Genomic DNA, 12,503 nt, shown 5'->3' on the forward strand with positions numbered 1-12,503 from the left:
AGCTGGTAGTCAATCAGCCACTCATCACTACTCAATCACACTTACACACATGTACGCAGGCAACCACGCACGCACCAATGAGGGGAGAGACATGCACAGGGAAAACAACACACTTAAGGGCTGTGTCTCAGGTCCTTATTCTGATCTGTCCAATCTCCTATATCCTAGCTCCTACATGAAGTAGAATATGGTCGACCATTTTGCTCCTCATATCAAGTCTCTTGTGTCGGCTCGAAGGACATAGGAAATAGGATTAGGAAGCATCAATGACACTGCCAAGGAACTACACATGTGCCCCTTGTGTCGTAACATGCAGCAAGTAAAAGTCCCAAGTCAATTAAAGTTAGGGTAACTGATATTTGGGGGGGGGGGTTTGTTTGTTTAAAAAAAAGAGAGAAAGAGAGAGAGAGAGAGAGAGAGAGAGAGAGAGAGAGAGAGAGAGAGAGAGAGAGAGAGAGAGAGAGAGAGAGAGAGACAGACAGACAGACAGACAGACAGACAGACAGACAGACAGACAGACAGACAGACAGACAGACAGACAGACAGACAGACATAGCGAGAAGGGGTTGGTCTAAACATGGCACTGACCCACGCTGTGAGTGAGTTTTGCATTCCACAGCAGACATGTCAATGAGTGCTGCTACCACTGGATCTCATACTGTGTAGCCTCAGGCGACAGAGACACAGCTTCTATCTGTGCGTGACTGTGTGTGTGTGTGTGTGTGTGTGTGTGTGTGTGTGTGTGTGTGTGTGTATTGAATTGAAGCCCCATTTCATTGTAAGCAGAAATGTTCAAAAATAGAGTTTGTAATCTTTTCTTTTTAAGAAAGTGGAACCGAATAGAACACGCAGCCACCTCTCCACCGAACTGAATGGCCGCCCTGTTCTTTTCTGTTGCCCTATTACTTTGAATGGTTCCCTCAAGCTCGTTTGTGTGACACTGTATGATGAATTATACAATAGAGCCCTAGTAAATACATACCGGTACATAAATAAATAGATGAATAAATAACATACATACATTACATACATACATACATACATTACATACATACATACATTACATACATACATTACATACATACATACATACATTACATACATACATACATACATACATACATTACATACATACATTACATACATACATACATACATACATACATACATACATACATACATACATACATACATACATACATACATACATACATACATACATACATACATAAATGTAAATTAGGTATCTGACATAGTACAACACAGCAGCAGATAAAACCAAACATGAGTGTTTGGCTGGCAGTCTCCATGGTCAAAGATAAGCATTTTATGGCACCCATGCAATCACACATCTAATTAAGGGGAGGCTTCACCAATGCTCTGCACACACGCGCACACACGCACACGCACAAGCATGTGCACGCGCGCACGCACACACACACACACACACACACACACACACACACACACACACACACACACACACACACACACACACACACACACACACACACACACACACACACACACACACACACACACACACACACACACTAGATCCATGCTGGCTCACTTTTTCATTAACTATGGTTTTCAGTTAATTAAAGGTTAGTCAGATGGAATAAGGCTTATGAGAGTTACTCTGATCTGGCTACTGACACACGCATGCGCGCGCACGCACGCACGCACACACGCAGGCACGCCGCACGCATGCACGCACAGGCACACACACACTCGATAAGAGAGTAGTTCAGGCTTATCCTCTCCACACAAAGCCTATCAGATCTGTGTCACACAGGGAGAACCTCGTCTTTGTGTCTGTTATTCTTCACACACACACACACACACACACACACACACACACACACAGACACTCGGGGTGAGTCTCAGAGCAGCCGTGCATGTCATCCAGATCATCGCACATGCGCGTGATCACATAGACACGCGCGCACACAACAAACGTATCGCTGCACCACATCTCTTCCGGCTGTCAGCATCTGTCCATTGAAGTGAGCTACATGGAGCCATGCTAAGCAGGATTAACCCATTCAGTCCAGGAACGCATCTGTATCATTTTAGATGTTTTGCTATCGACTATAACCGTTATTTTATACTTTGGCTATTCGAAAATAGCAGATCTACAAGCTCATAGCGCGAAGCTTGTAGATCTGCTATTTTTTTTTTATCGTGAACATTATTTTGTGCAAATCTTTGAATATATACATATTTTTTAAACTACATTCCCCCCCCCCCCCCCCCCCGCCGCCCCCCCCCCCCCCAGGAGCAAAGATTTGAGTAAAAAATGATCCTTTTAAAAATATATATATATTCAAAGATTTGCACACATTTTCACGTTTTTTCAAAAATAGCAGATCTACAAGCTCATAGCCTAGCACTTGGTGCCGCGCTATGATCTCGCTATGAACAAAAAAGAGCTTGCAACGCTCCTACAAGAGACTGGCCTATAGTCACTGCTATCCTACTAGTCTGGGTCTGGGAGACTTCGCCTCAGAGCCTGGACAGCAGGGGCGCGGCCACTGCATTCTGATTCATATCAACAGCCAATGAAGAAAAGGGGGTGGGATCCACATGCAGTGGGTGTTGCATGTAAATAGGAGCGACGGGAAGCAATTTCTCCTTGAGAAATTGCGGCCGCCATTGTTGTGTGCTGCTGTTTGCCTCTCGTCGGACTGTTTAGACGAGTTGCACAGCTCTCAGACCGGTAAGAGGCGTGTCCGCTCAGATTCTGAGCGCAAGTTACATCCCATCCACAAATACCAGGGCTCTGGCCCAGAAGTTTCCTTGCCCCTCCCGTTTGTACGCGATACCTGGCGAAAACTTCTGGGAACTCAGATTACCATCCTACTGACCCACTCTGCCAGTGAGGAGCCCCCACCAGGAGGATTCCAAGTAGGAGGCGAGTCCAAATTGGCAGCATGCATAACGGTTCCTAGATGCGCTAATAACCGTTCACCAAGGCTTCATATACGTATATTTTCAAAGACGTAAAAAGTCTGGTGTAGATCGGCCGTTACATGCAAGGCGAGCGAACTATCGGCACGCTTGGCTGTGAAAGATGGGCCATGGCAAAAGTTTAAAAAATATGCCGAAACATTTAAGACAGTGTGGCATTAATCTGAAATCTGATGTGTTGCGGTGTGTTTGCGTTGGTGAAAAAGAAGCTGAAAAAAATGTAAAACCAATTGTTTGTGGTCAAAGGACAACATCCCTCGAGTCACTGTCATTCAGGTAGGTAATGTTAGGGAAACGTCGCCTATTTCCGTCCATAGTGTGGCATAGTGTGTATGTTTCTGCACAGAACTACACGTAAGAGATAGGGTATTTTTGCCATACTGTTATTGATAAACATACAAATAATGGGATTTATGTTGGAAATAGGCGAGGATTAAGTTTGTAAAAATGAAATGTTTGATACTAGAAAACCTGTACAGTAACAGCTATGTTGACTCTTTATTTGCAGGGAGATGGCCATTGCCCTATATCCATCCTACACATCTCCCTCCAGAAATCATCTGATTCCTTCCTGGTAGAAAGATGGACAAAAATGCATCATATCTGAGCTCAGTGATGTCAGCAAAGTTTCCATGGCTGGACAAGCATGACTCAAGACCATTATCTTCCAGGGAAGGCACACTATGTCATAGAGGGGAAGATGAGACGGAACGTAGGCTACACAGAACAAAAGCAGTATATGCATTTTGCAAGAACTCGCACACATGCTTAATGTTGGAGCACAAAGTGTCTATTCTATTGCATCAGTGGCCAAATGGACTATGGAAAAGAAGATCAACTGTGTTGGAATGAATGAGAGGAGGTTAATGTTCTATAAATGGTCCTACAGTATAGTAACTAATGCTTAAACATTTTTTTTTTTAAATAAATCATTTTGGAACTGGAACCGAAATAAGGAACCGTTAGGAACCGGTTTCGATAAGCATAACCGGAATCGGATTCATAAAAATCTTATAGCGATGGGTGAAGTGGTCCCTTAACCCAATCAATCCGGTCCTTTTAGATTTCTTTGGCTATTGAAAAATAGCAGATATACAAGTTCATAGCGTGGCACCGAGCTATGAGCTTGTGGATCTGCTATTTTTTTGGGGGGAAAAACGGAACATTTGTGCAAATTGAATTTGAATTATATTTTTTAAAGCGAACATCTGTAAAATATTTTGTTCCAGGGACGCCCAGAAGTAAAGATTTAGATTTACAAATGTTCGCTATAAAGTCGCACAAAAGTAGTGTAAAAAGCAGATGTACAAGCTCACAACGTGGCACATTGTGAGCATGTAGATCTTGTATTTTCACAATATTGTAAATGTTTTTTTTAATAATAATAATAAAAAAGGAACATTTTTGGATATTGTTGCTGTTGGGCAGAAACTTCACATCTCCATATTTTAAGTTTTTTTCCCGTAAATTAACACCTTACTTGTTCGTACAACAGCGTCACACAAAAGTAGCAGATCTACAAGCATGAAACGTGTCACGAAGCGACACGTTTCAAGCTTGTAGATCTGCTACTTCTGCTACTTTTGCCATTTGAATTTTGAATTTGAATCCTGAAAACTAACAGTTTTGGACATATGAGGTTTCCACCCAACAGAGACAATATTATGAGTTATTACATTCCTTAGACTGACTGTGACTGTGTGTGTGTGTGTATGTAGAAACAGTGGTGTGGAGGGGAATGGACTGGCTTCAACATACTGTACTGTGCACACAATGTTGTCTCCAAAGGGGGAAATTCTGAGAAGCCAAGAGTGTTTACTTTATCTATTGACAGAACTCTGTGTGTGTGTGTGTGTGTGTGTGTGTGTGTGTGTGTGTGTGTGTGTGTGTGTGTGTGTGTGTGTGTGTGTGTGCGTGCGTGCGTGCGTGCGTGCGTGCGTGCGTGCGTGCGTGCGTGCGTGCGTGCGTGCGTGCGTGCGTGCGTGCGTGCGTGCGTGTGTATATAAAACAACACAATCGGATTTATTTTTTCTCTAATACGTTATACTGCTACTCCTCTACATCTCAGATGTGTACTTTTTTTGTTACAGTTATTTAAAAACTTGAGTTACAAGTTATAATTTGTAGATTTGGATTATTAGTACAAAACGTACATCAACCAATTAAGCCGTACAAATTATGATTCATTTGAGTACTTTTACATTCAAAATGTAAGTATAGTTAGATGCCGCAATACTTTTGTACATAGTTTTGAATACAGGGCTTTTTTTTTAAACTTGTAACAGAGTATTTCTGCATGATTGAGAGTATTTCTACTGTTACTCAAGTACAACACCAGAGATCTTTTTTTCCACCATAGATGTATATCTTTCATCATCGGACAGAGCTAATCAAACACCTGCTGTTAGGCCTTCATGCAGTCCTAGAATAAGACAGTTGCTGAGCAATTTCCGGGCATTTGAGATTGTTGTTGTTGTTGCTGTTGTTGTTTTTATCAGGAAAGGACATGCACATTGATTCAGTCCTTTTAAATAATTCATTTGTCGTTCCCTCTATTTCTTTCTCTTACTCCAATTGTGTATCTATCTTTCACCCTCAGCCACACGCACGCACGCACGCACGCACGCACGCACGAACGCACGCGCACACACACACACGCACGCAGGCAGTGTTGGAAAAAGTACTCAAATGTTTTACTTAAGTAAAAGTATCAATACTCCAATGTAGAACTACTCTATTACAAGTAAAAGTCCGGAATTCAAAATGTACTTGAGTAAAAGTACAAAAGTATTAGTATAAAAATGTACATAAAATACCAAAAGTACTCATGATGCAGAGTGTCCCATTTCAAGCTCACAATGCGACGCATTGTGAGCTTGTAGATCCGCTATTTTCAAATGGCCGAAATGTATACAGGGCTGAAGTGGGTAATGTATGTTTTGTAATAATAATCTAAATCTACAAAGTAACTAGTAACTAAAGTTTTAAATAATTATAGTGGAATAAAGGTACAATATTTGCCTCTAAAATGTAGTGAAGTATAAGTAAAAGTAGTGCAAATTGGAAATACTCCAGTAAAGTAAAAAAAATACCTCAAAATTGTGCTCAAGCACAGTACTTGAGTAAATGTACTTAGTTACTTTCCACCACTACACACACACGTACGCACGCACCAGGTCCTCCACTTGCACCTGTCACTGCCATGTCAGATTGTATTTCACCCTGCTACTACACTGTGACATTTATCGGAAATCCGTCCAGCCGCTAATACAAAAAATAAACGAGAGACTGCTGGATTGATTCCTCGCGGTCCAGTCATGGACCTTCTGACCACAGTGTCTTTGGGGGTCTCTCGTGAACCATCGTCAACCCTATAGCGTCCCTATAGGCTCTATTCACAGCAGCCATATTATGAAGACATTCACAGGTGTTACCAATGATACCAATGATTTAGTGTAGCACAGTGGTTTCCACGATCCCCATAACTCTGAGAGTGTACAAATGGAACCAAATGGACCATTTGGTTCCATTTGTACACTCTCAGAGTTACACCCCCGCAAGGGGCCATTTGGAAGCCCAGGAGGGTCCCTGGACCCCAACTTTAGACCCAATGGTGTAGCAGAGTGTTTCCAGTGAGCCAACATGCACAATATCAGCACCCTGACTCTATTTGACCAGAATGGAACAGAGCCTTCATTAGTGTCATTGGTACAGTAACACCTGTGAAGGAAGTGATAATATGGCTGCTGTACATAGAGCATATTCTGGCCATGTCATGATTGAGCAAAAATGGATGAACATCTGGGTGAACAATGTTGAAAATTTGCCCCAAGCTGTCAAGCTCGGCTAGAGGGTTAGCTCTATGGGAGATCCACTGTAGTGTTCTTAGAACCTACACGTCTCCCGAGCAACTTCGTACTGGAACTATTCCTGAATCTGGCAACGCGAGTCAGTCCAGCATGACACCTGGCGTCAGCTCATGAACATGGATTCTCAGTGGTTCTCAACCTGTGGGTTGAACCTGTGGGTTGAGAACCACTGGCAGGATTGTTGGGTCCCTAGATGACAGTGAAGTGACAATTTAAGGACTTTTAAGACAAAAATACAATACAATACAAAAAAAACAACATTACTGCATCAAAAGTAATCAGCAAGGCCTGGACCGCTGGCGTAGTGGTCCAGGCACCTATAGGCTCAGAGTGGCCTGACAGCGTGTCGCGGGTTCGAGTCCCGACCCCAACGGCCTTTGCTGCATGTCACTCCTCATCTCTCTCTCTCCATTTCCTGTCAGCCTACTGTCCTGTCAATAAAGGCATACAAATGTTTATTATACTACAAGAACTGGTCAAACAAACATCGGCCAGATTGTCAAATAATATAAGAGGCGTTGCGAGGCGCTGTGAGCTTGTATTTTCACAATATTTATCTGTGGAACCGAGTCAAACTAAATTGAATGCCTCAACTCCTACATTCCAAGTGCGTGGGTGGGGGGGGGGTCCCCCAGTTCAAATATGATTATTTTGGGGTCACGGCCTGAAAATGTTGAGAACCACTGCTCTAAGACAACCGCGTTCATTCCAATTCCAGTCCAGTGGAACCGGTAGACAGTCTTGGGTCCAGAGGACCAAGTGGAAGTCAATAAAGTATCTACTGGAACTGCGCTAGCCCTTGATATCTTCTTTATATCTTCGTGTTTGTTTATCCAATAGAAATGTTGTACTTAAGTAAAGTAAACATGAGAACTTTTCAACAGTCAACAAAATCATGGCAGATGGAAAAGGTTCCAGGCCTGATTTAGGGAGTTTTAGAATTTTAGGAAGGTTGTTTTTCTTTAATGTTTTTTATGTTCTTAAATGTGATGTCTCTTGTTTAGTGTTTATTTAAAGAGTTAACATGCTTTGTTGTATCGTAATTTGTTGTCAAGTTCTTTTATGTGAGGACCACAATGGAAATAAGTCATGGACTTTGTGGTGTTTCATCTTAGACGGTTTTAACCCATTTAGACCAGGAAAGCTTATATGTTGTTATACCTTTTTAAACCGGGAGTGCCAGTGAGTTGATCTCATTTGGCCTATCACTGTTGTGTCGTCTGCGTACTTTATGATGGTGTTGGAGTCATGTGTGGCTGTGCAGATCCACAAGCTCCGGCTCTATGCACAGCAGCCATATTGGAAAGAAATTGGGCCTCTTCCTTACTTCCTTCACAGGTTTTACTAATGATACTAATGAAGGCTCTGTTCCATTTCATGTAGCACAGTGGTTCTCAAACCTTTTAATATCAAGGACCCCCATAACTCTGAGAGTGTACAAATGGAACCAAATGGACCCGTAACTCTCAGAGTTACACACCAGGGATCAGTGGCGTCATCTGTGACTTTGACGTTTACCAAGGGAGCATCGATAATTAAATCAATTAATAAAATTGATTTAAAAAAATGGCTTATTGGTGTTATTATTCATAATGTATACTGTTCTGAGGCCAAATATTATTCATAATTGATCTGAGGCCAAATAATAAACCATATAAATGAATCATTAAGTTGTTTTAGTGAAGTAATTACACGTTTGCCATGTTATCCATAAAAATGGCCTATAGGAAATTTTGCTATCTGATAGACCCAACGTTGCTAAATGTCAACATTTGCATAAAAGCTTACCAAAACATAAAAAAAAAAAAAAACATTATATTTTCCTCTTCAAAATACTCCTACAAGACCATCTTGAAAGGTTTAAAAAATGTTTTTGCAAGTACAAATATATCCGGGTCTTAGAGGGTTAAGGGGCCATTTGGAACCCCCTCAAGGAACCATGAGGGTCCCTGGACCACATTTTGAGACTCACTAGTGTAGCAGAGTGTTTCCAGTGAGCCAACATCAGCACAATATCAGCACCCTGACCAGAATGGAACAGAGCCTTCATAGTATCATTGGTAACACCTGTGAAGGAAGTAAGAAGAGGCCCACTTTCTCTCCAAAATGGCTGGTGTTTATAGAGCCTATTGTCATTTTTTAGATGTTACTACGTATATAGCAACAAGACTTTCTGAAACATTTGGTTTGGATTTAGAAGGCGGTTTTAAAATCGGCCTCAGGTCTAAATGGGTCAACCTGTACGCTTGCTATTTTGTATGGCTAATACTTATAAATGTACTTATGTTACTTTCCACCACTGGGAAGAGCGAGTGGGTCTAGAGGGGAGGCAAATACATTTCACAAGCGAGTGAATACAAGCAATTACTACTGTCAACAGAGTGGCGTTGGTGGATGAATGCAAAAGGACACACAATCCTCTCCCGGTTGTCAGTCCGCCGTGAGGTGATTGTGAGAGGGAGGGCCTCTCTCCGCTCTCTTATACAAATCAATAAAGCAAAAATATTGAAAAGCGCCCAGGGCTTGTTTAAGCCATTCAATCCGGGAACGCAGCTGTAATTTCAGATTCAAAAATAATGTTATACTTTGTCAATTAAAAAATAGCAGATTTACGGCTATGAGCTTGTAGATCTGCTATTTTTGAAAAATCATGAACATTTTAGCAAATCTTTGAAAAAAAAATGTAAGCGAACAGTTTTTTACTCAAATCTTTGCTTCTGGGGATTCTACAAATGTCTTCTAAATCCTAACAGTTTTTTTTTTTTTTTTAAACTTATGTTGCTCTAATTCAGTGGTTCTCAAACTTTTTCATGTCAAGGACCACCCAAAATTATATGTATTTGTTCCAGGGACCCCCCAGAAGCAAAGATTTGAGTCACAAATGTTCCCTTTAAATATATATATATTCAAAGATTTGCAACAAATTTCACGATTTTTCAAAAATAGCATATTTACAAGCTCCGAGTGCCGCGCTATGAGCTTGTAGATCTGCTATTTTTGAATAGCCAAAGTATATAATAATGGGTTATAGCTAAAATCTAAAATGACACAGATGCGTTCCTGGTCTTAATGGGTTAAGTGGGTCCATACATTCTTGGGTGTTTGATTTTTTTTGTGGACTTTGTGTGGCCAGACTTTATTATTCTGTATTACTCATGGCCTCGGGGAAAACGGGCAGCTGTTTGTTCGCAGGTTCCTTGTATGCTGAATGCACGGGCATGGATAATGACACGGCTCTGGAAAATGGAACTTTTCAGAAATAATGCAAATTGCAGATCTACAAGCCAGTGGTGTAAAGTAACTAAGTACATGTACTCAAGTAATGTACTCCAGTGCACTTCTGAGGTCTTTTTTTTTTTACTTTACTGGAGTATTTCCAATTTTCAGTACTTTTACTTCAACTCCACTACATCTCGGATCCGAGAGAGAGAGAGAAAGAGAGAGAGAGAGAGAGAGAGAGAGAGAGAGAGAGAGAGAGAGAGAGAGAGAGAGATTCATGGGCTCTGATAAATACAATGTACAATTCGCAGTGAATGAGTACGTATAAGTTCATTGTAATTCATTGTATTGAGGGCATAGAAGTTTCTCTGTCTGATTTTAATTCATGGCAAAAAAAAAGTGGATTTGCGGGGATAAACGGCTTTCAACAACCTACAGCAGCCATGGTTTAAAGTATAATTCCTTATTTCTACCAGCATGTATAGCAGGGGTATTCAACTAGATTAGACAGGGGGAAGAATTGTTACATTAATTGAGGTCGGGGGCCACAGGCTTATGTAAACAAAAAAAATAACCAAATGTTCATGGTTAACCGGTTTAACGGGTAACTGTTTGTAACCAGTTAATACGAGTCGCGAAGACGTCGGAGACACACTTTTTTCAGTTTCAGTTTTTCCTTTTTTCGCAGTTTTGCCAGTTCCCACCTGATGTTGTGTGGGAGTTCTGACCGCTCCAGATTGTACTGAATAACTGCTAGCTTGCATAATGTCCTCAGGCTAGGTCTCAAATCTAACATGAACAGTTTATCAGTAAAAACACGCTCATTATCTATACGGATTGGGCCGAAGCATTTTCTGTATCCTCCAAAGAAGATGACACCATCTCCCACCATGCAACAGCTCACAACTATGGAATGGATAATCGTGGCGGCACACGTTTTTTTCTCCGATTCTACGAGACCCCCCTACATCTTTTAAAGCGATCGGCGGATCTTTGTGAAGAAAAATATTCTATGATTTTTCAAAGGTTAGTGAAAACGCTGGGAATCGCTGGCAAGGGCAGCTATAGACAATGTTTAACTCTGGCAGTCAATGAATAAAACAGCAGACAAAAAATTGCAAACAAATGTGCCAGCAAAGTGTTCTCTCATTTGCAAGTTTTTTTGTTTTTAAGTTCTTAACTTCAAGTCATACTTGCGTTTAGTTACTTTTAGTTTATTTTTTATTTTTTAAACAAAACAGTTGAACATACAGTACAACTTTTTAAACAAAACAGTTGAACATACAGTACAACTTAGTCAACAAGATGAGATGACTATTTGATCGAAAAGGTATAGGCTGAAGCCAAAGCTTATTTTGCCCACCTTTTTACCATTTAAAATAAATTATCATAGTAGCTACCTAGTATAGTAGTACCTTTTACTAATCATATCATTTATTACAATATCTTCTATCACCTTCTATACCATCACTATTTAGAATTTTCATTCCTATTTTGTATTCATTTATTTTATTTTATGTTTTATTTATCATCTTTATCCTTCCTATTGTTAGATTACATTTGTATTTATTATTCGTATAAACATATATCTCAATAACACACTTTCCATATATATGTGATATGTGATTGCTTCATACATATAATATATGCACTCAAATACACATTCACAAACATATTTCTCCACATACGTATGTACAGTATGTGTGAATATGAATGTATGCACACACATATGTGGATACTCACTTTCATATTTTTACCTATTCATTGCATTGATGCTATATATCTATCAATTACCTTTGCTTTATATAATTTCTTGAATGTTTTATTGAGTTGGACATTTTAATTTTGTTGTCCAATGAGTTCCACAGATTTACCCCTATGACCGATATGCATCTCCCTTTGGAGTTTGTCCTTGCTTTTGTTTTCTTGAAGATGGCGGTTCCCCTGAGTTCGTATTTGCTTTCTCTAGGCTTGAACAGCTCTTGCATGCAGCTTGGAAATAGTTTGTTAGTTGGTGCATAGTAACCAGACAGATTAACTATTCTTATTGGGTTTTTTTTTTAACATAAAGATAGGATGAATTATTGTTTTATATATACTTCCCCATACTTCCACACAGTATGTTAAATATGGCAATAGTAAGGAGCAGTACAGTGTCTGGATAATCGCACTGCGACGCATTGAGAGCTTGTAAATTGGCTATTTTCACTGTATTTGAAATATGGCTTAGGTGGTTAATTCATAATAGTGGAGTCAAAATTACAATAGTTCTATTTGAAAAGTAGCAGAGTGAAAATCATGTGCTTGCAAAGAAATAATGCTCAAGTTAAGTACTAAAGTAAATGTAGCCTTTACTGTACACCACACACAACACTATATATAAATATCTATTGTCTCCGCCAGGCCGAAAGGCATGGCGAGAGTGTTTTGCACCCTGTCCGT

Source organism: Gymnoscopelus microlampas, assembly GCF_963454915.1.
Source record: "Gymnoscopelus microlampas genome assembly, chromosome: 22".
Lineage (NCBI taxonomy): Eukaryota > Metazoa > Chordata > Actinopteri > Myctophiformes > Myctophidae > Gymnoscopelus > Gymnoscopelus microlampas.